Genomic DNA, 26,610 nt, shown 5'->3' on the forward strand with positions numbered 1-26,610 from the left:
GGCAAAGAAACACTCCATCCATTTGCAGAAATCGCCCGCGGAAACGTTACATCAAAACTAATCACAACGATTAAAATCAGCTTTTCTGTGCAAGAGGAGAGTAAAAAGCAAGTTGTAGGCTGGAATGAGACTGTTTTTTCCATCAAAAAAATCCGAAAAAAATACACGCGATATATATATATATATATCTTTCTATATGCACGTTTTGAAGGAGATCAATTTTATGCCCGTGTGATCAGTTAATTTAATTTAACTTTTATTTCGGAGATTGATTCAGACTGGAGGTAGAGACATGAGCTAATTGTATCCTGATCCTTGCCTTGAGGGGTTTCAAAGCCCTGGAGCAACTATTCTCTGTATTTTGCTCTGTCTACCTTAGCCAAGCTATTGCATTTCTCTCTGGTGTAGCGAGGAGAGCAGACCGCTGCCGGGAGAGAGAAATATCGGAAGTGTGAGTTGGGGAGGGGGGGAGGGGGGGGGGGGGAGAAAGGGGAGAAAAAAAGGGGGGACGAAGGAAAAAAAAAAAAAAAAAGAAAAAAAAAAAAAAAAAAGAGAGAGAGAAGGGGTGGGGGGTTAAAAAAAAAAAAAAAAAAAAAAAAAAAAAAAAAAAAAACAGGGAGACTTTGGCGGCTCCGGCGTTCCAGGTAAGGGCTCTGCCCGGGATTGTTGTTGTTTGCAGCGGAGGGTGCGGAGGGACTCGGGCGCCTCTCGCTTCCACGCATGTGCCGGGCGCTCGCAGCCCGCGCGCGGCCGCCCGGCCCGCCGCGCTCCCCCGCGCAACCCGCGCAGCGCCGCGGGGAGGCGGGCGGGGAGCGGCGAGCGGGGGAAGGAAGGAGGGAAGGAGGGAAGGAAGGAGGGAAGGAGGGAAGGAAGGAGGGAAGGAAGGAAGGAAGGAGGGAAGGAAGGAGGGAAGGAGGGAAGGAAGGAGGGAAGGAAGGAAGGAAGGAGGGAAGGAAGGAGGGAAGGAGGGAGGGGGCCGCGCGGCGGGCGCCTCCTTTCCCCGCCGCCGCGATGGGGGGACTCGGGCGGCGGCGTGTGCGGGGCGGGCGGGGGGGGATGTGTTCAATTTAAACGCGTTTCCGCGCTGGGGGTGCGCGCCCGGCATTGTTCTCCGGCGGGCTGCAGGAGGGGGCCGCCATTGTGTGCGTGTCCGTGCGAGAGCGGGAGGCACCTTCCCCCATGCCCGCGCCCCCTCCGGAGCGCCCCGCGGCGCCCTTTGTTGCCGGGGCGGCGAAGGGAAGCGCGGCCCCGCCGTTCTCCCCCCGCGCCGGGACCGCGGGTGCCCCCCGGCACCGGCCTCCGACGCCGGCCCGGATGAGGGAGCCGGGTCCGCCGGCTGAAAAAAAAAAAAAAAAAGAAAAATTAAAAATTTAAAAAAAAAAAAATTAAGAAAAAAAAAAAAAGGTAAAGAAAAAGGAAGAAGAAAGCAAGCCGCCCGCCGCCTGTTTCCAATCAGCGCGGTACAAGTTTATGTGAGCGTGCCCCGCGGGCACCGAGCGTGCTCGGACTGCTCGGGAGAATTAAAGATGGGCGAAGCGCTTCCCTCTCCTGAGCGGCGGGGGCTGCGGGGAGCGCGGCTCCTCCCCGGCCGGCGGGGAGCGGAGCGGAGCGGAGCGGAGCGGAGGGGCAGCAGCGCCCGGTGCCCGCAGGCAGCGCCCGGTGCCCGCAGGCAGCGCCCGGTGCCCGCAGGCAGCGCCCGGTGCCCGCAGGCAGCGCCCGGTGCCCGCAGGCAGCGCCCGGTGCGCGGGGGGAGCCGTGCGGCTGCTGCCTCCCGCAATTGTTGTTCCCGGTCACGAGCCCGGAGGAAAGGCTGCGCCTGGAACGCAACTTTCCAGCTTCAGCTGCCCCCGGGCGCCGGGGGCCGTGGAAGGGGTCTGGGCACTGCGGGCTTGGGGACTGGAGAAACTCCGGGGTGACCTGGGGAAGTTGGTTCCTTGCGCACGCCGAGTCCGGCGGGTTAAAAAAAACCAAAAAAACCAAAAAAATACCAAAAACAAGCCAACAAAAAGACAAGAAAAGAAAGAGAAAAACAAAACGAAAAGGAGAAAAAAAGTGTTCAGGTTAATCGTTGCGGGTGGGGCTCGGCAGCGCCCGCGAAGGATGCTCGGCCCGCGGAAGGATGCTCGGCCCGCGGAAGGATGCAGGCCCCGCGGGTCGGAGGCGCTTGGCGAAACTTCCCTTTGCCTATTCAAAATGACTGCGGTGATTTTGGTGTATTAATTGCGCCCGAAGCACGACACAAAATGTTCTAGCACACGCTAGAGGTCCCTCTCAGAGCTGTCAGACGTCAGGGTGTTTTCAGGTTGGGTTGCTCTTCGTTATTTATTTTTCCCCGCTTTAACTCTTTGAACAAAACCGGCTGTCCCTTCAAATGCCAGCGCAGCGTGCGCTGTTCAAATAAGGGTGAAGAAAGATTTGTGGCTTTGCGGTTTGTGCCCTGGCTCTTTGGGCATCACTTAATAAACTGCGCTCTTAAAAAAAAAAAAAAAAAAAAAAAAAGAATGTAAACTGTATTAATTTCATGCAGTGATTTATGAGTTTTATTTGAAATAGCCTCACCGTTTGTTGTTGGGGCCAATTCCAAATTTTGTGCTCGGTTTTCTCATGTGAATCTTGCCGTGGAAGTAAACAGCGTAAAACTTGAATAAGGATACCAGGCTATGGCTTGTGGTTTTTAAAAGAGAAACATGCAAGCAAGCAAAAAGCCAAGTATTAACGTTATAAAGAGTCAATAAAGATGATGGAGGTGACTAAAAATCATTGATCCTGAGAAATTTCCATATCCAGACCGTGTTAGAGCACTAATTATTCCCCCCAATCTTCATGTATTACAACAATATTATCACCATTTTACGGATGGAGAAACTGAGAAATAAAAAGAAGGTCACTGACTTGCCTGAAGCCATATAGCAAATAAAAGATAGATCTGGAATCAGCTAGGACAGATTTAGATCTCTTGCTGATTTGCACTTCTGTAACCATTGATTTCAGTGGAATTCTTCTGGATTTAAGTCAAGTTTGGATCTTATGTGTTCCTCTGCCCCTTAGAAACACTACTTCATGTAAATTCTATTTTGACCATGAGTGAATTAGATGCAAGACTTTAGGGGGAGTATTGGTGTACGTCCACTTTTTGAAAGACAGATTACTGTGAAACTTTAGGACTCAGTTGGCTTTTGATTATTCTTATTTTTTTCCCCATTACAATTTAATTTGTCACCTCAGCGTAGTTCCTTAGTTGGGTTTTGATATTGTGAGGGTTTTTTTTCCATGATTTCCTCATGTCTAGTGCAGGTTTTTTTTTTACTGGATTCTGAGAAGCGTTTCTTACTAGATATCTCTGATTGGAACCTTTGGTTTTATGTTGGCACACCCTTAGAGCACCCTAAGATTTTGCATGAGGAAAACTTCCATGCATTGCAGATCTCACTCGGGCAGAAATGAAAAATTGCATGAACATCATATGCAAAATCTGCCAGGCTTTCCCCTGTGTAGCAGAAAAGCTGCATGTAGAAGACTTGCTCACATAGGCACTTTATTGGATTATGGTAAGTTTATGTATGGAGGAAATGCGATGTGAAAGGAAATATTCAGTGATCATAACAAATGTTTGTACATTATTCAAAGTGGGGTCTCTCACAATTAACAAAATACCAAATCTGCCAGTCATAGTCAGATAGCATTTCACATGAGCCTAGCTGGGAAGGAGTGATATTTTCTGCTTTCTGTATTCCAACTACTTTAGAAATATTTTCAGGATACCATAAAGCAGACACAGACGTACAGATTGTGGTTGTGGTGCTTTACTCTTCATTTATTAATGTGTGCTGGTATATACAAACTGCCACCACTAAAGCACAATATAAAGTTCCTGCTTTCATGTCATCAGGTGAATTTAGTAAGATGCTGGCACTTCAGGGAGCTGATAGTCCCTTAGTGTTGCTGACATCGCTGCAGTAGGGTCTGACCTGACATCCTCATGCGTGGGGAAGCAGGCGTAGAATCCGGGTGTAATTAAGACTATTCCACTCCCTTCCCTCCCCCCCTCCAATTTGAGCTTATGTGTCTGAAATAAGAAGCATTTAGTTGGGAATTAGCTCCACAGAGTGCATGTGGTTTGTTAAAACCCTTGTGCTGGTTCCTGGCTGAGCAGAGTTTTCAATGCCAGAGCTTTAGCCTCCTTTCTCATGTTCTGTGCAGTAAACTACTGTGCCTCACTTCAGTATGTGTTCAACTCTTCTCTTGTACCAGAGGAGAAATAATGTTGATCAGAAGCAAATTTTAATGGAGATGCCTGCTGTTACTTATTTTGGATCCTTTTACGCTGTTGCAGCGGAGCCAAGTTGGATCTCCTTCCAGGAAATAAATTTAGTTAGTTGTTGGGTTTTTTTCTGACAGAAACATAATTCTTACTCTAAATGGAATCTTTTCTGTTGTTCTGTGTTGCATTTATGTTTTCTTTTTACAGCCTGGGTAAAATTCATATCTGGTATAATGCCATTGACTTCTGTGTTGTTTCACAAAGCATTAATTTGTTTTTCTGTGTTAAAAAACAGTTTTCTGTTGTCCTGCTTTCCAAAGAATACTTTTTTTTTTTTAAGAAAGAAGTTTGATTTTAGAAGGAGACAAAAATAAAATGTACATCTTCATTTTTATTTTGCCACCTTTACTACTTGTGCAGGCAGATACTTCTTCTCTTCTTTCTCTACTTCTTTGGTAAATTAAGTTGAATATGTATGTTTAGGGAAAGTCTATAGGCAGGAGAAGGGAGTAGCTACTATCTTCCTAGCTGATAACACCTTAAAAAAAAATGTCTTGAAGTGAAAGCATTAGCACTTTCCATATTGATGATGTATGCTGTAGCTTTAATAATCTTGGGTTCTCTAATGTATATTTCAATCATGCTTTTAATCCAGAAATCAGATGAACAACATCCCATATCCAAATGAGCCAAAGCTGATGCTGTAGAAAGTTCAGCTGTAATCCCGTGTTTATGAAGGGAATGGCTCACCTGATAACCTCTCCCTGATAGCTGCTCATCTGGCTGCTGGCCCCACTGGCGATGGAAGTCGGGGTTTGATGTGGTTGGCAGGTTTGTGCAGACGCGGCTGTGCAGGTGGTTTGTACAGGGCTGAAGTCTGCGGTGAGGGATACAAAGTTTAGGAGTGCTTGCTTGGGCAAAGGACAGCTCATCCTGACAAATTATTTAATGGCTTTTACTCAACTAGTCTTCCTTGCCCAGTGCACTCATGGATAAGGAACAGCCTTTTAAAAAAATCCCCAAAACTAAAAAAAGCACCTCTGAACAGCAGGGTTGCTCGAAGATGATAGGAAAAAAGAGTTGTCTCACACAGGTTAATGGCTCTTTCTGCTTCTCATTCTCAAACTAGACCTTTACTGTGGTTGTTCCCCCTCAGCCAGCATTTATGACTCAGTTCTGCCTCAAACCTCAGGTTCAGTGTAGGCATCTATGGGATTTTCCTTATTTCCCCTAGTGTAATTCAGGATGATTTGCAAGACAGAGTCACAGGCATGTGCATCTCACTTTGACTCTGTGATTGTGGTTGCCTCTATCTAACAGGCTGCTGGAGAGGGAACAAAACTTTCTCCTACTGCTGTAGTAGGCTTTGTCAGACCTCATCTGCCTGCCTTTAGTTCTCACAGATGTTATCAGAAGCCACATCGTGATTGGATCAGACAGAAATGATGAGGTTGTCTGAGGCAAAATATCTCCAGAAGACATGAGGAAATGTTAATATTTCTGCGTAAGTCATGGGTGAAACTTAATCTGTAGCATGGTGTGCATCTCTGAGCATTCATCTTTGAGGAAGGTGAGCTTCAGCTGGAACCACAGCTAGAATGAAGACTGGGAAATGGACAGTCTGTCTTTTGAAAGGAGATTAGAAGAGGCTTCAGCAATGTGTGTGCTCTGCAAAGTGATATGAGAATTCCCTATGAAGTCACACAGGTAGTGAGTGAATCCCAGAAAGGAGAGAAGTAGCTATTCAAGCTAAATGACAATAAATGTGGATGTAAACTGGGCCTGTTTAGGCAGTAGTTTCCCAGAACACTTTTGAATACAGCATTGAAAGTGAGACCTTAGATTTGGTAATACTCTGTTTTGTGCATGCCTTTAAAACCTGGGCTACTTGGAGAATATTTCCAAAAAGGTATCTCAGTGACCTTAGTTGTGGCCAATAGGCTATGATTGACTAAGTTTTTTTCATGCACATTTCTGTCAGTGGACAAAATAGTTAGATTTTCTAAAGAACATACACATTTATACATGTGTGTGTGTGTGTGTGTGTGTGCATATATATGCATATATGTATCAACAATCAATTTCCAAAAAACACTATTTATTTTGAATGTTCCTTAGACAGAAATTTGAAAAACACCAACTTACATAAACATTTTTAAAACCACTGAATTTTTCACAGAAAAAAGGATCAATATCTGTTTTTATAATCAGTGAAAATTTTGCATAAGTTTTGTCAATGGGAGGAATTCATGATTTGCTCTTCACATAGGATCCTTAGTTTATTTTCATCCCAGCTGCAAAACTATTTTTCTGTAGTTCTTCAGTTTTTCCAAGCTAGACCTTTAATGTTTGCAGTTTTCTTGTGGTTTATTTAGTGGCATTCACTTTATTTTCAACACATTCTATAAGGAGAGGGGAGATTTAGCAAAGAAACATAAGGAAAAAGCAAAAAGCCCTTTTTTATTTTCCTTTTTCTTATTTTTCCTTTTTTTATTTTCCTTTTTTTCTTTTCCTTTTCCTCACTTTCTTACAAAAAAACTTAAAAACATCCTCTCGATCATCCAGTCACCCAGACAACTTTCACCGCACTGATTTGCTTGCATGCCCGGTCTATAAATCCTGGTGGGGCAGGATTATCTCCCCTCCTTCAGCAGAGCAGTGCAGGTATCCAACAATTAATAATACCTCCTGCTATCAGGTATCCAACAATTAATAATATCTCCTGCTATCAGGTATCCAACAATTAATAATACCTCCTGCTCTCAGTGTTGCCAGGAGAGAAGAGAGGAGAGGAGCGGCTGGCATTGAGTATAACTCCGAGTAACTGATGGAAACCAAAGAGTCCAGGGGCTGCCGAAGAAGCTGTAAGTTTACTTCCTAAAGAGCATTTTGCCTTAAAAGAGGTTTATTTCCCTCTCTGAGGTGACCCTGGCAGCGGCATTAGGTGGAAGAGATGCTTAGCGCAGCTTACAGAGGGAGTACAGGTCCAGCAGCATGATCTCAGAGCTGTCAGGGGAAGCAGGGAGCAGCGCCCACTTCTCCAGGATCTAGGGAATGGAATGAAATGGGGGTCTCTAGCTAAAATACCGATGCAGGTCTCACCGAGATGTACTGCTTTCTAAACAAGACAAGACTCACCTAGAGGTTTAGTTAAGTTGCCCTAAGAGAGATTGATGGGCCATCCATTCAGCACAGGGACCGGTGCTGAATAATTCACAGATCGTTATCATTTCTGTAGCCCATTATGTACCCATTACACCAAATCTTTTCTAAACACTAAGGAGAGATAACCCATGAGCTAAGGACCACTGACACAAGATAAACAGACACTCCTGGCTTGCCGGTAACAGGCAGGTTTGACACCATTTATCTGTAGCAGCTGTTCTGCTCTAAGTGGGATGGCAGGAAAGGGGTTTGACAGGCTTAACATCTGTATGGGAGAGGGCCTGTAGTGATGTCAGGGCGGCTGTCCCGGCTGGTGGCTGGCTGTAGGTGAAGGCATGAAGACCATTATGGGGAAAAAATGAGAAAAAGGCTGACTAAATCGTCAGAGGACAATTTACACCCTGATTATCAAACTCTGGGGGCTCACAGATGCAGGGAAGTTGGGGAGAGCCTTGAAGACTGGTGAAAGTCCAATGGAGGAATTCAAAGAGAGTCAAAAGGGAGAGCTGGGGCAGGTAGGACTCCATTCTGTATGAACAAGCAAAAGGCCAATGGGTTTATTCTAGGCATTCAAGAGATGGTCACTGATGAGATCCAGGTGGAATTACATGGATCTGCAGCTTGGCTCTGGAGAAGGGGGAGAAGCAGTGGAGTTCAAGATGGCTGCAGATATGAGCTAAGAGACAAAATGAGAAAGTGCAACCTTCCATATCCTCCAGCTTTTCCTTACAGTGGCCTCTGTGGTACAAAAATAGCCTGGGATTCCTGGAGGCAAAATGAGGACATGATTTTTGCTATTAGCAGAAAACTGAATTTCTAGGGCTGGTAATGCTGTTTCAAGGAAGAGACTTCCTGAGAAACCAGTAGTCAGGAGCATTCCTGTTTGGGAAGAACTCTGGTCAGGAATAAAACAGTTAGTTTTTTCTCAGGAAGAGAGGTGGTTCTTTCAGGGAAAACAGTGGCTTTGAAGAAGCGTTTTCTTTAACTCAAAAATCTGTATTTATTACTGGCTGCGTACAGTTTTCCTTTTTTTCCTTAGTCTTCCTCAAGTATTTACATCAATGTCCTGCAACTGAGAGTACCACAGGTTGCTGAGAGATAAGCTGTAGAGTGATATCCTTATTCATTTATAAGCTAATGCCTTTTTAAATTCCATTAGGTGCCCTCCTGTTTTATGAAGGGCATCTGATTTCTCCTTCACACCATTCCTTATTTTACATACCTCAATTCCATCATCTTTTACTGTTTTCCTTTCTAAATGAAATAGTTCTGGTTTTAATCTTTTTGTTTAGAAATACCCCCACATGTCTCTAATCTTTTTTGTTGCCTTTGGCTATCTAGTGCAGCTATCTATCACTCCCATCTTGCTTCTCACTGGATCTTTTAAAGCTAGTTCCAAAGTCATCAGCGTGAAAGAGACTGAAGGATGGTCTTGTGGTTAAAGTATATTACTGAGACTCTAAAGTTCTTCTTCCAGATCTCCTGCCCTATGACCTCAGACTAATCACTTGGCTGCAGAGTTTCACAGTTTCCTTTTCAGTTCCAGGAAATACAATGGGGAAATCTCAAGCAAAATATATTAAGTGTTTCTCCATGTCTAGATGGAAATTATTCTAGATGCATAGCCATATTAAATGTAGTGGTTTTGATTGTTTTTCCACAAGGCATGTGTGTTGAAATTTGTAACTTCTCCCTAACTCTTTGATTGTATGGTGCTTGACTGTTTCTTATTTGTTACAGTCCTCTGATATTAGGTTCCAAACATATTCAATTAAGTAATTTCTTTTTTGTTATTTTATGGTGAGCTTCATATGGAAAGTATGAGTTACTAACAATTTGGACCAAACAGACATCTGCCTTTCATGTATCCTTGGGGATTTGGAAAGTCAGCTCAGTCCTGATGGCAGTGAAAAACAGGATAAAATTCTGACATTTTACGTGTTGGACACAGCCTGTTCCTGGGAGACACAAGGTACCCCTAACTCCCACTCATACTTCCCACGTGTGGGATCTAGACCAAGGTATTGCTGGCTTTCCTCCAGTCTACACAAACTAATTATCCACAACCTGTCAAGGCTCTTGCAAGGAGCATAAGACTGGCCCATCTGGTTCCCTCCTCTGACGTTTTCAGCAGAGCCTGGCTGTTACATATTTCTAGCACCTCTATCAGTCTCCAAAAGCCCACGTCAGGTCTGGGGCACCTTACTGCCTGGGTGTGTCATTTGGTGCCTCATTTCTGGCACACAGGAGCCAAGAGTACTCTGGAAGAGTGTACACTGCTGTCACAGCCCCACACTCCAAGGAATCTCCCAAGCACACACCTTCCCAAGTGCCATCACTTGCTGCAAAAAGGTCATGTGTCAGGCAGTGGGAGGAGAGATCTATGAGGTGTCTGAACTATAAACCCTTTCTTTTTAAATCTTCTTGTGCCACGAAAGATGCTGGAAAAATGCACTTTGATAGGATGCTATTCCAGCTGAATGACAAAAGCAAGCTGCTTAGATATTTGTAGCATAAAACTAAGGAAAACTACTTTAAACTGTACTTTACTTGTACTTTAAACTGGCTTGTTTTTTGTTTTGGGGTTTTTTTCTGCTTGTTTTCCCCCTAGCCCCACAGCTCGTTTTTTGGGGTTTTTTTTTTTGCCTTGATGTCTCTCTTTCCCTTTGTAAATAGATAGTCAGATCCTGCTTTCATGAATCTTCCAGACGGCATTGTCTGCTCCTTCCACTGGAGCTCAAATCTCTGTACATATTCCTGTGCAAGCCCCAGGAAATTTGGTGCTCTTCTGGTCCCTGTGAAAAGAGGCCAGTCCTGGCAGACTCCAGATAACCCCATTCAGGTCAATAGGCTTGTTTGTTTGATTAAGGATAACACACAAGGATGCTCAGGGGTGTTGGGACATCAAGAATGTTTGCAGCTTTAAAAAAGAAAAAGGGTAGTTTGGATTTTGGTGGGGTTTGGAGTGCTTTGTCTCACTTATGCCTTATAGCTGGCATTTTGTCATAGCCTTCTGCTCACTAGCATTCCCACGACACATGAACATGCTCAAAGAAATTTCCTGTGAGAAGTCAGTGGACCTCATTACATTTTCAAAATTTAGAGCTGTGATCCTCTTTGCCCCTCTACATGGGCAGCTGGCCCTGCCAGATTCTGATTGCTTATGTGAACATTTGATAAATCTCACGGTGGACTACATTTGCTCTTTCACCCAAGCAGTCATCACACACATTTTCCTAACACTTTAAAATTACGCCTGCCAAACATTTTCTGATGTAAAGTTAAAAGCCATCTATTACTGAAGTGATTTTTCAGCCCTTGTGGGCATGTTTTTCTTTCTTTTTTTCTTTTTTCTTTTCTTTTTTTTTCTTGTGTAGTTCAGATAGTTTCAAGCTCTTTTAAACAGGCTGCCAAGGGTCAGTTTAAAAAAAAAAAAAAAATTATTCTTTTATTTTTTCCTAAAAAGTACAGTGGCTATTATTTTCTTTTATACAACACCTTTCAAAGCTGAATTCCAGTGAATGTAACGTTGCCTTACTGCCATGGCCATAGAGAACTTCATATGAAGCTGGGGATTGCTGCTTCCTCTCTGTAAAGGTGGCAGTCCTGCACTTCGATCAGGAAGGAGACTTTTCCCATTGATTTCAGGTAGCCACAGCCAAACAGGCCCCACCCCACTGTGCTGAAGTCGATGATGCTCTCTCTGGAGTGGCCTCCACCGTGTGCCTTGGCATTTATGCCCTGCTGAGACACCCAAACTGGCCATGTGGCTTGAAGGGTGCACAGCTCCCTCCTGGCTGCCATGCTCACTCACAAGGAAGGGAACTGGGATGGAACTGGATCAGTCATCCAGACTTGGAACACTCCCAGGTCCCTCAGTCTAAGCTGGACCTGTGTGGATTTGGTGGCATCTTTGCAGTCCAGTGATCTGGTGTCATTCATAGCCAGGCTCTGCATGCAAACCATTTGTTCATCTTCAGAGCTTTGCTTGACCCTTCCCTAATTTTTACTTCCTGTACAGATCATATTCCTCCTGTCAGTGTGTGAGCAGAAGGCAAAATCTCATTTTTTTTTCCTCCCTGATCCTCTTTCCTCCCCTTCTCAGTGCTCTGGGCATTTTCCTTTAAATGCCTCTATTTTTCCTCTGGGTTCCAGAGCTGTGCATGGCTTTTGAAACTGATTAAAGCAGTTTGTCCTACCATGGCAGAGAGATGCTAAAACAAAGCATGTGTGTCTCTTGGTCTTATACCAGGATTTTATTTTATTTTTTTTTTTTTACTCTTTTTTTCCCAGTTTCTTGTTTAGCAAATATGGTTAAACAGGATCATGGTATAAAAAAACCCAAAGCAGCTCTTACCTTTCTGGAGAGAACCAGCCTGATAAGAAGCCCAGCTTTTTTCCAAAGCCCTGCTACTACCCTTAAACTCACTGAAGCCTGCTCCAGCATCAAATGGTCTGACCAATATGAATTTATCATTTCCTTTCAAAGTGCCTTGGCAGGACCTTTATTTGAAATTGTATTTGTTGCTTGTTTGTGTCACAACCACACTTCATGCAGTTTTCTAGAAGAGTAGAGGCTTGGGTCTGGGCCAGTCCTAAATAAAGAAGCTAATACACAATTACCTTCCCACCCTGGTGAAACACAAGAAATACAAAACATCATATAAAGACTCCTGGGGTGTAGATAGAGGCGTGATAACAATGTAACACTTAAACTGCTCTGCAATTAAAATATATCCTTTAAATTTCTTGTTTTTGGAGGGAGGAGAGGGTTGGAAAGGAGTGCGGAGAACGAGTCAGAAGTGAAGGCATTACAGTCTTTACCCTCAACATGGAACTACTTAAGCATACCATAATTGCATCACAGAAGGTATGCATACCCCGAAACCAAAAAGGAAGCAGGAAGGCTAGAAAAAACAAACACAGCATGATGAACCAAACAGGTAACCTTCAGGAAAAGGAAATGTAGCCCTGGCTAACCCAAAAGACAGGAACGTAAACTGGCAAGAGAAAATGAAAGACAAAGAGGATATTTCAAATGCAAAGAGACACATTTCTACAAACAAATGAGAAATTTAAATATCTAAAACAGAATTAGTGAATTTGCTGGATCAAAGGGGCAGTTAAAAATGACAAGATACAATTATAGAGGCTACATAATATCCTCCCATCAGTCTTTACCAATTGAAAATACAGTCAGTCTCTAGATATTCTATTTAATTACTGTAGATGGGTGCCTGTCAAACACTGAGGTATCAGAAGAGAAACTGCAGGATTGACATGCTAAAGTAACAAACCTCCCAGAGCAGATGGCATCAATCAAGACTGATAGCTGTTAACAAAATCATGCAAGTTTCCCTTAAAAATAGGCTATTCTGCTATACCAAAGCAATGGAACGTTGCATGTATTTTATTTTAAAATCAAGATCATCTCAACCAAATGGAAATGAAAGAAATGTTGAAATATAACTTAGCAAACTAAAAAAATATGCTTAATGCTAAGCATGGCTGATCCAGCAACAGTGAAACTTGCCTTTTATAACTTCCTAAAAAAATCTTGGAGATCTCAGTGATTAGGCAGAACCATTTAATATAAATTTTTAAGGAAATTTCAGAAAGTCTTTGATAATTTATCTCAGAAGATGTTGTTAAGAAAATCTAGTAATCATGAAGTGAGATGAGAAATTCTGCCCTAGATTTGTTTTACAAAACAAAACAGGTGTTGCAGGAATGAAGAATGAGAGGTCGGCAAGGAAGGCAGTAGAATCCTTTGATGAATTATCACAACAATAAGGTGGGACATATAAACGTGACAACATTGGGGAAATTCTCTGACCCCTTGGTCACCCAGGGCAAGACAATTCTGAAAAACTTGGGGACCCAAATAAACTGAGATGAGGAGGACGGTGACATTAATTTTATTGCTTTGCCAACACGGAAAATGCCAAATACGAGAGGAAATATTTTGTGTTCTCTGAAAACACTCTCAGGTTATGAAAAACCTTTTAAACCCTCTTATTTTCTTTGCCATGTAAGAGCAGAGCAGCAGTGGAAGGGGCAGACTGTGGTGCTCGGTTGCCTGAAGGCAAAACTGGAGATGCTTCAGGCAGCACCAGAACCTGGAGGGCAGTGAGAGGGGGCTCCCCTAAGGCAGCCAGACTCCCCATCAGACTGAACTGGTCTGGTCACCCTGTTGAACAAGGGTTAAACACAGAACAGACCCAAAATGCACCAAAAGAGCTGGTCTGTTAAGAGAGGAGACAGAGCATATCATAAAAGTAAATTATATAATTAATACAACTGGGAAAATAAATCAGTCTTTCATTTTGCTCTGCCATAATATTAGGATTTTTCTGTGTGTGTGTAGCAGTGTTAGTTTGTAAAAAAACTGGTTTTCTAAATTATTTTCTAAATTTTTGGTAAGAACTGGCTGCAGCGTCATTCCTGCCTATTTCCATGTTTATTTCCCTGCCTTTGCATACTGAACCAGCCTGGGAAATGATCTCACAAAGATCAGAAATGCAAAAGGAAACATAAAGCCAGAAAGTCTAAAGCTGATAAAAGGAATTATATTTGGATACTAAATGGAAACTCCCTGGTGCAGGTTGAACTAGATGACCTTTAATGGTCCCTTCCAACCCAAACTATTCTATTATTATTTGAAGATTCTATAACTGACAGCAAATATCATTCAGCTCAGCATGGGCTGGTACAGTGAAGTTCACCTGGGATTAGTCTTTGGGAGTGAGACAGAAGAATGTACAAAAATGGGACTTAGTGCCTTACAACAAAGCTGTGGTCCAGTCTTAAGGAGAACTGTACTGGAGACTTCATGGTTTTTTTCTATAAAAATGACCAAATTTTGTAATCCAAAGGTTCCTTTCACTGCTCTTGTGCATTTTCCTTCTCTTGCTCCTGCAATGATCATGTTCCACTGCAAAAAGTGTTCAGTTTGTTATGAGTTATTTGAAATTTTGTCAGTCTTGGAGTGGGCAAGAAAGAAATGGAGAGATGCTTGAATAAAGAGAAATCCTCTTTTACAGAAATGAATAAGATATGATTAAAGCAGTGAATAACTTCCTTTCATCTCACACCAAATACAGTATTTGTGGGATGTCAGGATTATGAATTTCTTGTGAATGACTGAAGTTCAAAATACTCCTATCTGTAATTTTGCAGCTAGTGGCACTTCAGGGTCCAGGAGTCACCAGAGGAAATTACAGAGAAGAAAATAATTTAGAAAAGAAACTTAAAGTTTATTATGACACAAATCACAGCAGAGAAACGGAGGATGAATTTAGTTCCAACATACAGTACATGCTTTAGTCTGCAAGCTAAGAAATAATCATATGAAACCTCTCTGCCTAACCTGATTTACAAATAAAATCCATTTAATTCCTCCACCTTTCCCTGACAAAGAGTAACATTACAGGTAAAATGGTAGATACCTTCAGGGTGATATCACCAACACTGAATTTTTTATTATCTAAAACAAAACAAAACAAAACAAAACAAAACAAAACAAAACAAAACAAAACAAAAAAAAGGAGATTGCATTTTGTTCTTCTTAATCAGTGTCCCCAGTGGATGCTTCTGATCTTCTCTAACAGTATTTTAGAAAAAACTTCATTTGAAAGCCCAGGATCTGACTTTTGTCTTTTTATAACAGGACTGATAATCTTAGGTGCAAAATTGCTAAGCTCTGAGAGTGCTGAGATTCCAGGCTTTAGAGGCCACCAGAAAATACAAAGCATTCAATATCCAATGCCTTCCCACAAACTCTCTTACAGAGACTCCTAGGCTTACACCTCTTGCTGTGTGTACATGACAAGGGGAAGGAGGAAAGAGAAAAGCCCCATCTCACAGTTTTCCATTCACAAGCACAGACTGTGTAACCTCCATAGCTCAGTGCACATCTTAAAATATATTCTGGGATTAATGAATGTGGCATTCATATCTGCCAGTCACAAAATAGCAATTTGCAAGCTGCTTCGAGCATCACTGCCTGTGCCAGTGTTTTGTGCAGGGGTTCAGAACCTCACAGGATTAGGCACGCTGGACAAAAATGACTGTATTTAGCTGTGCATAGGGAGTTTCCCTGTTTGCTTATCTAGGACATTTGCAAATAGATGTTCTACTGAAGGCATTTTCAAGTGTTATCAATAACTTCTTCAGTCCATAAACTGATTACAGAGCAGGGTAAAAGTGATTGCTAAATAGAAAGCACAACCCAGTGCAGACTGGCAAAGAGAACAGCAGGAGTCACTGTTCTGAGGCAAAGAAATGAACACCAAGATCTGTCCCGAAGTTAAAACAGAGCTGGTGGAACATTCCCTAGTCACTCACAGGGAAGGACACGGCTGCTCGGTGCATTTGTGAATGGTGGGGAGATTATGAGCAGGCAGTTAAACAAGGAGAAGTATTCTGTGCTTTGTTCTGAGTGAAATGAGAGAAACGAGTTCCCAAAAGACACAAAGAGTCAGCCATAGAAGTTGTGGGTTTGTTTTCACTGCGCTCAGATCCTTTATTTCTCTATGAGCAGATGACAGCAAAGGTTAATTTAAAATTATGATTATTTGAATAGAATAACCACAACTTAATATAATGGTATTGTAATTATATTTGCCACCTATCCTGTTGCATTTTTTATCAGATTTCAAGGTATATAAAAAAGAGGTGTTTTACTTTGGATGCATTTTCCAGAGAGGGGAACTGCTGCACAGAAGATGGAGTGACCTATCCAAATTCAGCCAGGAGGCAATTGGCTGAGTCAGGAATTGAAACCAGAGTGCCAGCCCAATGAGGAAGGCATACTAAAACAAATGGAACCAAGTAGAAATGGGAGCAATGTTGCCACATTTCAGCAGTGAGAAGTGCCTTATTTACCATTTCTTTAGAATATTAGCACACACTTTTTTCTTTTTTTTTTAGTTTTTTTAAAAAATGAGTATTTAATTAATTACTGAACTGGCTCTGCCATTCCTCTACAGGATGAAAACAAACATTTAAACAAGTCTCTCCTGCCAACCCCACCCAACACCTACTCAGTTACAACAGATGGATGAGTGCCACAGACCAGATGTCAAAATGATCCCAAATTTGACACTGCACAAGAAACTGTAGCATGCTGCAGAAAAGAACGGCTCCCACAGTAATATTATTTAAATGCCAGGTTGCACTGATCCCTGTTAGAAGTGATGTGCACAGAACCCAGACAGCAAAGGCTGTAGTTGCTGCCACAGGCTCCTGAAATCTTTCCGTCTCTTTTAGTAGTCTTGCCTAAATTTTGTTGTCTTCTAAAAGTGGGAGGGTTTGCTGGAAAAGGATATAGAAATAGCTGGCTGTAGTCCAAGAGGGATGAGACGAGTATCTTCTCTCCTTGGAACAGCTTTGGTTACACCTGCTTTTGTAGTGCCTAGTAAATAGGGCTGCTTCAGATGCTCCTTGCTGTCCTTGGACGTCAGACTTGAAGGATAGGCGATCTCTCTTCTTAGACACTGTCTTCTCCCAAAGATGGAGAGATTCAGATGTGCTGTGGACAGGGATGTATGTACATGAAGGAGGTATAAAGCTTTGACATTTACATAGGTGCCAGCTTCCTTCAAATGGTTTATGGAATGTTGTGTCCATTGACTACTTTAAGCCTGAAGCAGTGTAGCCTTCTGGGCAAACCTGAGGGCCTTGAGGTTGGATGGATGGCCCAGAGTTACTGAGCTTACCAAGGAAATAGGTTACCCTCCATGTCTGTAGCATGGTATGATGACTTGAGCCAGGAGAGCTCCCCTGGAACTGTGGAGCATCTGTAGTTGGTACAGAAGAGTTCAGATGAACTTCAGACATGCCTTTGCAAGCCTAGTTTGACTTCTCCCAGGGCAACAGCTCTTGCAAACAAAAACTTGTACAGTGGGACTGGCATACTCATCCCAGTCCTGCCATAGTCTCAGCAGTTCAGACAGGAAATGTATACAAAACAGTTGTCCAACAAGAAAAGGTCTCTCAAAAATGAAGCTTTTTTTTTGCTGGAATTTTTTCAATTTTGATTATTAAATCGTGAAGGTCAAAGCCTTCTTGGTTAAACTGAGTAGACAAATGATCTAGAAGGACCAAAAGTGTGCTGATTTGAGCAACTACATAGGAGAGCTGTAACACCTGGAACCTGTATGAGACAGAGGTCCACCCTTCAGACCTGAGAATGGTTTTCCTTTTGTCCTAATGGGGATTTGAAACTTCAAAACTACCATTTCCCAGATATGTACTTGTTACTGTCATACTGGAAGAAGTATTTTGGATACAGGAAAGGGAGTCTGTCACTAAAGGACACAAAATGATTCACACCGCCACTCTCAGCGTCAGAACGAAAACCAGTGACTTTATTTTCTATAAATTTTCTATAAATACTAAAATACTCCAGTATTTATAGATTCTTGTCAATGACCAAGGATTAGATAATTAATATACCACCTTCCCAAGCACACTGGTCATAAGAAACATCCATCAAAAGATGTTTCTTAGAAGGAATGTAATAAACAACTTATGTTTACAGGACTTTCATGAGAAAGTAACTAAAATTATGAAAACATTATCAGAAGGCTAAATTTTCAGGGCAACAGTCCAGGGAGATAATGGATGACACTGTTTTACTAGTTTTAATCTTGAATCTTTGAGTGCCTCTTTTTCAGAGTATTTAGCATTTTGCAGCATTCTGCCCCAGTTGCATGTAATGAGCACTTAGCTCTTTCACAAATGAGATCTCAAGTCATTGCAGTCAGACACCCACAGCAAGAAAAAAAGAGGGTTTTTGTGCCCACTCTGTTTGGTTTAAGTGACTAGTCCAGTACCCTATCACAGAAACTTTGCAGCAGAGCCAGGGATATAATCAAAGGATGTATCTTCAGCTCCAGGCAAATCTGAGACAAACTGTCGGACTACAGATGCCTATTCAATGAGTCGCATCCATCCTGGGCACTGAATGAGGCAAGGCCCTGTAGAAAAAGGAGAATGTGATTAGATCATTAAGTGCAAAAGAAAATGTAGGAGAAGCAACATAGCTATGCGGCTTTAAGCTAATTAGTGGGGGAACAGATTTATTTTAGCTGTGGCTGTATGGAGGTCTCTAGTGTTGGGTAACTTGAATTAATGTCACACTTACACTTTTCTGAGCAAACTTACCATATTCTCTTTGGTGCCCACAAACTCTCAGCAACATAAGAGAATCAGGATCCCTTTTCAGATCAAAGCTTAATCATGTTTCTGCTGCCTTATCACGTTCTCTTTATTTTCAGCACATGCGTGGGATCACACAAGGCAGGCATGGCCTGAAATACCAAGGTACTACATGTAAAATGATGGCTGATTCTTGGCAGCAGTCAGGAATTCAACATGTTTTTAATATTCTCTGAGACCTTTGCTTTCCAACACTATGTAATCTTAAAAAATAGAATCTATTCCAAAATTCTCCCAGTGTCTCTGTGTATCCCTATGTTTTTGAGAAACCCTGATATGTCCATGAGGCACAAGGAGTTAATCCATGTTAATCATTAACTGACTCCAGAACAATAACATATGAGTGCAAGTTCTTTGTGGATATTTGACCTCATTGCAGTGTTCCTATTGGAGCAGTGACCTCACCATTTTTGCTTGTGTCACATCAACACCATCTAGCACTGTAGCACTGGAGCTACCAGAGGGCTACTGAAGAGGGTAATACCAGAGGGTATACATGGTTATTTAATTCTGTGTGCTTTAGTAGGGGTTTGTTATGCCACATAATTTTGCAAGACGAAATTTTGCAGCTCTGATTCCCAAGATGGAAAGCAGTCTCCGTGATCTATCCAAGACTAAAGAGGTGATGCCCACTTGTATCCTCACATCAATGCAACTGTGCTAACAGTGATGAGACTCTATGAGTACAATTGTTGGGCAAAATAAAATTAAAATTTCCCCATTAATAAGTCACATTAGTAAAATTGTCAGCAGACAAGTCCTGATATAGTAAAGGAAGCCTAGTAATAGAGGACAAGAAGGGACATGGGAGATCTTTTAGAGTTCTGTAGTGATTATTCTGTACTAGTTGGTTAGCAGATCACTGAAACTTCTTGGAATAAATATTTTCTTTGCGACAATTATGTTTGATAAAGTGTTGGAGAGAACAAGGAAGAGTAAAGAAGAGCACCACATATCAACTCTCTAGGTAATGATGATACAAGATGAAAGAGGAGTCAGAGAGGAAAAGATGGTCTGAAAAAGAAAGGAGGAAGAAAAGACAATGGGAATGTGAGGCATAAGAGAGCAATTGAGAGAGTGACTTGACAGCTGAGAAGTGCCAAATATGTGTCTCTGCGCTGCTCTGAAGCCCCAGGTAAGGGTGCAAATCAGAGTTTGAAATGTTTTCCATCAATGCACTTTCCCACCCCATAGTCGGTCGCCAGAGCCGGTTATCTACCCATAATCATCCAACAGCCCTTCAGGAGCCCTGCTAAAGGCAAAGGGAAGGAGCATCTGAGGCCATGGGTTCTGTGGCTCAGAAGACTGTTTTCCCTTCATTTAAGGATTAATGTTTTTCACAGTTCCAAGGATGACTGCTCAAATGTTCTTAATTGTGTGTGTGCTTGCCTGATGGGAAATGTGCAAGAGCATTTGGGGACTGTGGCATTGGTACATGGCAAATGGCAATTAACAGAACAAACTCTGCCTCTGGCAGATTAACCTTGCCCAGAATTCTAGAGGGGTTTTTGTATTGGTGGTGGTGTTAGGGGGTTTATTTTGAAGTGAATTTATTTGATGAAATAAGGGAAATTTAGTTTATAATTTCAAAAGTTTTGTGAGGATAGAGTCCTTCTTCCCTGACACGTGCACTTATTTTTCAGTTCTGCTTTCCCACTTCTGTTTGCCTAGGCATTGGCCTGCATCCTTTCATGTGTATTGCCTCTGATGTCTGACTCATTATGGCAACAGAAATGTTGATGCCAGACCCAGAAGCAGTACTTAAAAACCTGCTATTCTCTCTCTTTCAAGCTCAAAGCTAACCCAGTTTGTGGCAAATGAATGAAATGCAACCATTTGGCACCTTGTCCACGCATCAGTTTGGAAACATAGGACCTTTCTCCTCTGCTTTTCTGTGTCTTTTTCTATTTGACCAGGCTGCCATAAAGACCAGTAACTCTAGGGTGTGGAGTTTAACGATTGGAAAAGAAATAACTGGTTTATTGCATTCTCTCTTGCATTGCCAAGCCTCTCCTCTCACCTCTTAGTATGTTTCCCATTGTCTCACATCCAGGATTAAAGAGATTCCTGGATTTAAAAGGAGAAAACCAATCATCCTTATCCTTTATGTTTGGGATGGAGGATACTTAGCCTTTATGTTTGAAGTGGAGGATAAACGGATAAGGCAGTAAGAGTAGGGAAAGGTAGAACAGGACATGAAAATTATTGCAGTCTGAAAACTCAAACACAGAAGTTAAGTGTCTACTCCCAAATACACTGTTTAAAAAATAATCCAGGCTTCATCTCTTTCTTCATGCTTTGTTTTGGAACATCATGTGGTCATGAATACTAGAGATTAGCAAGTGCTGGGCACTGTTTCACCCAAACACCAGCAAGGACACGTGGCTGAAAGCACAGAGATTCCCCCACACATGGCTAGGGACAACAGTCCTGGCAGGACTGCAGTGCTTGGTGCCACCTTGAGTAGAGCATCACAATGGTTGGGCACCATGTGCCAAAGTGAGGAGCTGGAACCTCCTGAAGAGGCAGGCAGGGTTATAGGAAAATGAAGAAACTTGGAAAAAGAGGGGTAGAATCACCCTGTCTTTCCCACAGCTATTAGTGCTGTTTGTTCAGCTGTTTGTGTGGCCCCATAGGAACAAGAAAGCAGCCAGGGATTCTCCCAAAGAAGTGTGGGAAGTCGTCTATCATGAGATGTTATCACAGCTCAGAGAGGAAGGGGTTTTTCTTTTCTCCTGCTTTGAAGCTGACAGCCATGAAGTTTGTTTTTTTTTTCTCCTGGTTTCCTCCTGGTTTCCACAGGATTGTGAAGAAGAGATAAAGCAGAAGGAGGAGATTGTAGAAGGCATGTTCAGTGTAGCTTCACATACCAGTTCAGTGTATTTTCTGCACCCCTTTTCCCTGTCTTTCATCTTCCCAATCTCTCCTAGCAGAAACGTAGGAAACAGTTAAAGCAGATGGGTGTGTAATTCTGTCTGTTCCCAAAGGAAAAACAGGTGGTGAAGGGACATGGGAGAAAGCAGATGATTTGGAGAGAGTGGAGGATGAATCAGGAAGGGAAGCACTGTCCAAGCTGGGACTGATGTGTAGCATTTCAGTTACCTGGGTGTGATGCATAAGGAAGAGGGGAAAAACTGAGGAGTTCATCTTAGAAGAATAAGAAAGAAGAGTCCCAGGCCAAGAATAATTATCATCTAGATTTACCAGTTTAAGGCTGGACTGTTGACAGTGGCATCAAAATTATATTTCTAGTTTCTTCCAACTGGAGTGAGCAAAGAGAAACTATCATATTTTGAGAATTGTGAAAATGGCAAATGAGAGAACTCTTGGTGTGCCTTAAAATGCCACTTTTTGCTCCCTTTCAGTCGCCTTTGGGGTGAAGTGGTCCTGTCTGATGAAGGTAACTGCAAGATATGTGCTGCTTGGCACCACTGTCTGGACTCTTTACCAGGTGTCCCAGGAGAAAACTCCTCTTGCACAGCAAATTTACTTAGGATTTGCCTGTGACTGCGGAAGTTTTTGTTGAGAGAAGGTTGTTGGAGGTTTTGAACAGAGCTGACCTCAGGCTCTAGCAGCACAGAATCTGCTGAGGGCAGCAGATTGCCTTGAGGAACAAATCGTCTCTGGTCCCAAGTCTACGTCATCTGTGCCAGAGCCCTAGAGAATGAGACTTGCTCCTGCTGCTGCCTTCACCAAGGCAGAGTCACTGCTGGGAGGGAAAAGAGGCAAATCCCACCTCTTGTCAGCTGTGGGATGAAGGAAATCTAGTTCTACAGCATCCTTTTATGTCTCCTTTAGATCTGTCCCCTGTCTTTTCTGTGTCAAATGTGCTCCTGCCCTAAATCCTGTCCACCACTGCCTTCCACTAGGACAACAGAGTTCAAATTTAGTTGTGCTGCTGGGAATAATTCACCTGTTTTGGACATAGAGCTCATGAATATGCCTGCATATGCCGAAGGAACATAAATGGATCAGGGCTACAGGAATGCTCCTACAGTGACTCTTTCTATCCACTGTGTCTGCTGATGGGAAAAACTGCAGGCTACCAGACCACATCTTCCTCTGTGAAATGCTCCTCTAAGCAAAATTTAGAATTGTAGACAGTTTGACAATAGGATAGCTTTAGGGCTCTAAAGGTTTGGCTAATTGCCCACAAACTTAGAGGGCACATAGGGATTGTTAGAGGAAAGTACAACCTGAGTGGGAGTAATTTCAGAACTATTTCATATCCTTTTGTAGTACAACTCCATCCCCCCACCTTTTCCTGTTGTTCACTGTTGCTCCATCTTATGTGGCTTGGTTAACTCAGCCCAGCCTTGCTATCCCAGTATCAAATCCTCACTGATACAGCAGTGGCAGTGGTTCAAAAGGAGCAAGACAGGATGCTAATGGAGGAGAAAGCCATCTGTTTGGTTTGGATTCATCTAGGGTTTGGTTGGGGTTTTTTGGCGGGGTGGGGGAGGTCTTTACACAAGAGGAATGTCCATGGTAAAATTTTACTTCTCTCTGTTATGACTTTGCAAGTTACCATGGGTCAGACTAGCTGTCATGAATCCAAGAAGAGCTCCTCTCAACACTGCTAATTTTGCTGATGTGATTTTCTAGAGCTCCTGCTCCCTCCTAGAAAATCTCCATGACCCTGAGCTCTGTATCAACATTAAGGTCTCACATGTGTCATTAGGGTACAGCAGCACTCTTGGCATCCTTGCAGTCTACTGAGAATGTCCTTTAAAAATATAATAGTTAGTTGAATGATGGCTGATTTCAGTGAGCAAGTGGACTTTCTGTATCTTCCATGAGGAAATGAAGCCAAATATGTGATTCAGATTATTCTACCGGAAAGTTTTTAGCTCTTGTGCCCAGATTACTAATATTTTCCCCCAAGGTGTATGCATTTTGCAGTGAGCACAAACAGAGTGGCATGGATCACCAGAAGCTCTCAGATGACTGCAAACAGCTGAGGCTGAATTCTCCTTTCCCCTGTCTCTTTGATAAGCCTTATTCTGTTGGCAGATTCAACAGAGTCAACCCAGGCAGTGTCAGCCCAGAACAGAAGGATGTTCTTCATGGCTGGATGCAAAAGGACAGGTGCAACTAGTGGTCTTAGATTCTCTTTTCTTGATTTTGGAGTGTTTCTTGAAGTACTTTGCGGGATTAGGTAATAGGTGTTTTATAGTAATAGGTAATTTCCACATGATAAAAGTTTTTTTATCATGTTTTTAACATGATAAAGGTCTTCATTATCCAGCCAAGTGTCTTCAAACTGGTTATGCCAATGCAATAAAATCCTTTCCCACTTCTGTGTACTATTTTGTGATTTGGCAACATTTTACACACACTTAAGAGATATACTCTTTTAGCACTGTGTCAAACAATTGTGTGATCAAAGCCAGAAGTTTTATTAACTGTTTTTGATTGTTTCCTTATTTACATTAGTCGGTTTTCAGCTGAAGTGGTTTTTTTGCTTCGGTTTATTTTTTTATTCCAGCTGAAGTTGTAGAACATTCACAACATTTTCTGTTTGTTTCATGTCCTTTCTGCAAAGCAGAAGAAATTGAGAGGAACGATTTTCTCTCTGAGGTTAAAATGAAGGATAAATCTTTCATACAAGCAAGTGATAGCTTGCCTACTGCCTATTAAAATAATCATTTATGCATAGGACTTTGAGAAACTACTACTGTAGGGCCAATATTTGCCACCTTTCATTAAAAAATGTATTATTACTGACATTGTATTATACTGTGTGGAGGAGACTTGCCTAATACAAGTACCACAGTGCTTATGTTCAAATTATGCTGGAAAATGTTGCTTTATTTTTCTGAAGCTTTCAAATAGTGAAAACATTTCTTATTTCTTTATTTCAAAATTGTTCTATTGACCGGCAGGTAAAATGCTAAAAGCTTTCAGATATTGCTCCACTAATTTACCCAAAAATACTGAAAAAGCGTTGGACTTAAGTACATTTGTTGTCTTATCAGCAGTCACCCAGCTCTAGGGAAAGCTTAAGAGATGGAGCAGTCCTTCAGAGAGCATGAACAAAGCCAGAATTCAGCAGCCTACACCTCAGGTGGGCTTTTGAGCAGCACAGAGAAGGGAGGTAGTGGCATTTGCCCATGGCACAAGGATGAAGCTTCATGGAAGCTCAGTTTGTGGGCAGAAAGTATAAAGAAATGAAGGCCTGGAAAAAATCCCCAACATGGAAGTGGTTTGGAGCTTCTGTGTGTTTCTGGTAGTCCTGCAGTGGGCTGGAATTCTCAACATGACTTCCTAGAATAGTACCAGGCTTCTTTGACTTCACAGAGCTTAAGAGCCAGGCAGACAGGTACCCCTGCAAGGGTCAAACTTGTTCTGTTGAGCCAAAAGGCCTCTGGGTTTGTATCCTCCACACAACAAAATTTCAGCAAGCCCAGTAAGTGAGAATGATTATAAAAGTCCTGGGTGGACAGGCTAGCCCATGAGCAGCCCACCATGTGGTTCTGGCATGATACAGCATCAGAATAATTTCCCTGTATGATTTTGGATGCAATCAAAGCCAGGAAGCAAAGTAGGCAGGTTCAAAGAGATTTCCTGTCTGTGGATGCTAATTCGTGCTGGTGACCTCAGTAGGACATCAGGATTGTTCTAGTTTATTCAGCTGCGTGTGGGGTTCTCTCTACCCTTCCCTAATTAGCCCAGGCACTAGTGGCCAAACTGGAATTCAGTAGCCAAAAGCCTGTCCCTCACTATTTGGGATCTGACAAACTCATTTGAAGCAATGGGTTAACAAAATGAATCCACGACTTCCTTCAAAATACAGTGCCTGTCCCAAAAAAACGTTGAAAATTTTTCCAGATTCTTTGATCCATTTAGCTTTAAAAACAAAGCTCCTATAATTCTGCCTCTACACTTTAGACATGACTGACATTTCTAAGTACTTAAACTCCACTACTTTCTGATTGAATTAAACTAGTTCTCAGAGACTACTGTGAAACATTTTAGTGTAAGCCAAGCCCAATAGATCGTGCTGGACCAAAGAAAAGCTTAAAAATTTGGGAACTCCAGTGAAAATAGAAGAACTAATATGATTAAAAGCTCTGTCTGGAGTTGTGGAGAACAATCCAAGGGTAACTGCTGAAAATACAGTGAAATAGTAGGAGATTTTGGTAAAGACCCAGAAAATCACATCTAGCTAGTCTTAGGGAAAAGAAAAATGTGGTACAGAAAACGTAAACCATAGAAAGAATGTATTTCCCTTCACTCTACTACCAGTGTGCCAGAAAGACCAAAGGTCAGCTGTTCAGAGGAACACTGTGTTCACTAACTCTAATTTAATTATCTACATAAGCAGACATGTTTGTAAATGGCTAAGGATCAAGCAGCTCCCATGGAAACTGTATCAGGTGCAAGCCTGTTTAAAAAGTACAGCTGGCTTAAATACCTATACAAACATTTTTGAGTGCAGAGACGTCCTGATAATCAGAACAGAAAGGTTATTGGTTCTGAGAACTCAAAGAAATCTGGGTATGAATTTCTTGAAGTAGTTCTTTGTGATTCTTTGACTCCTCTAAACATATTGCCAAAGAGGTAGCAAAAATGGCTTGTGTAGGATTTGGATGGTGATTTTTTGATTAAGAAATACATGAGGCAAAAAAGTCAGTAACTTAGAGACTTATCCAGAAAACCAATTCAAGTCATCAGTTCAGTTCTCAGAGGCAATTTTATCTGGGAAATCCCAGGAGTTCCAACCACCAGCATTCAGAATAAAATCTTAATCATATCATACAGTGATTTCTTCTTCCTAAAATTACAAAACTGTGGCTCGCCACCTGATTTCCAAGTATTTACAGAGCAGAAATTCAAGGTTTCAAAGTTGTCTGCCAAAGACTAATTTTAAACCTCTCGGTTCCAGCATATGGAGGAGGAAACTCCAACCAAGTATCATGAAGCTCTGAGATTTGGCAACCCTGTTATCAAGATGCTAC

General features: G+C 42.2%; 1 protein-coding gene across 1 annotated transcript in view; it reads left to right on the top strand.

Annotated features, from left to right (window-relative positions):
- Nucleotides 1-414: 414 nt before the first annotated feature.
- Nucleotides 415-26,610, top strand: part of KCTD1 (potassium channel tetramerization domain containing 1) — a 100,682-nt gene continuing 74,486 nt past the window's right edge. The window contains exon 1 of the mRNA XM_086889814.1: nt 415-451. The gene's annotated coding sequence lies outside the window, so the exon portion shown is untranslated. The remainder of the gene's footprint in view (nt 452-26,610) is intronic.

Source organism: Cyanistes caeruleus, chromosome 1 (assembly GCF_971803275.1).
Source record: "Cyanistes caeruleus chromosome 1, bCyaCae1.hap1.1, whole genome shotgun sequence".
NCBI classification, from domain to species: domain Eukaryota; kingdom Metazoa; phylum Chordata; class Aves; order Passeriformes; family Paridae; genus Cyanistes; species Cyanistes caeruleus.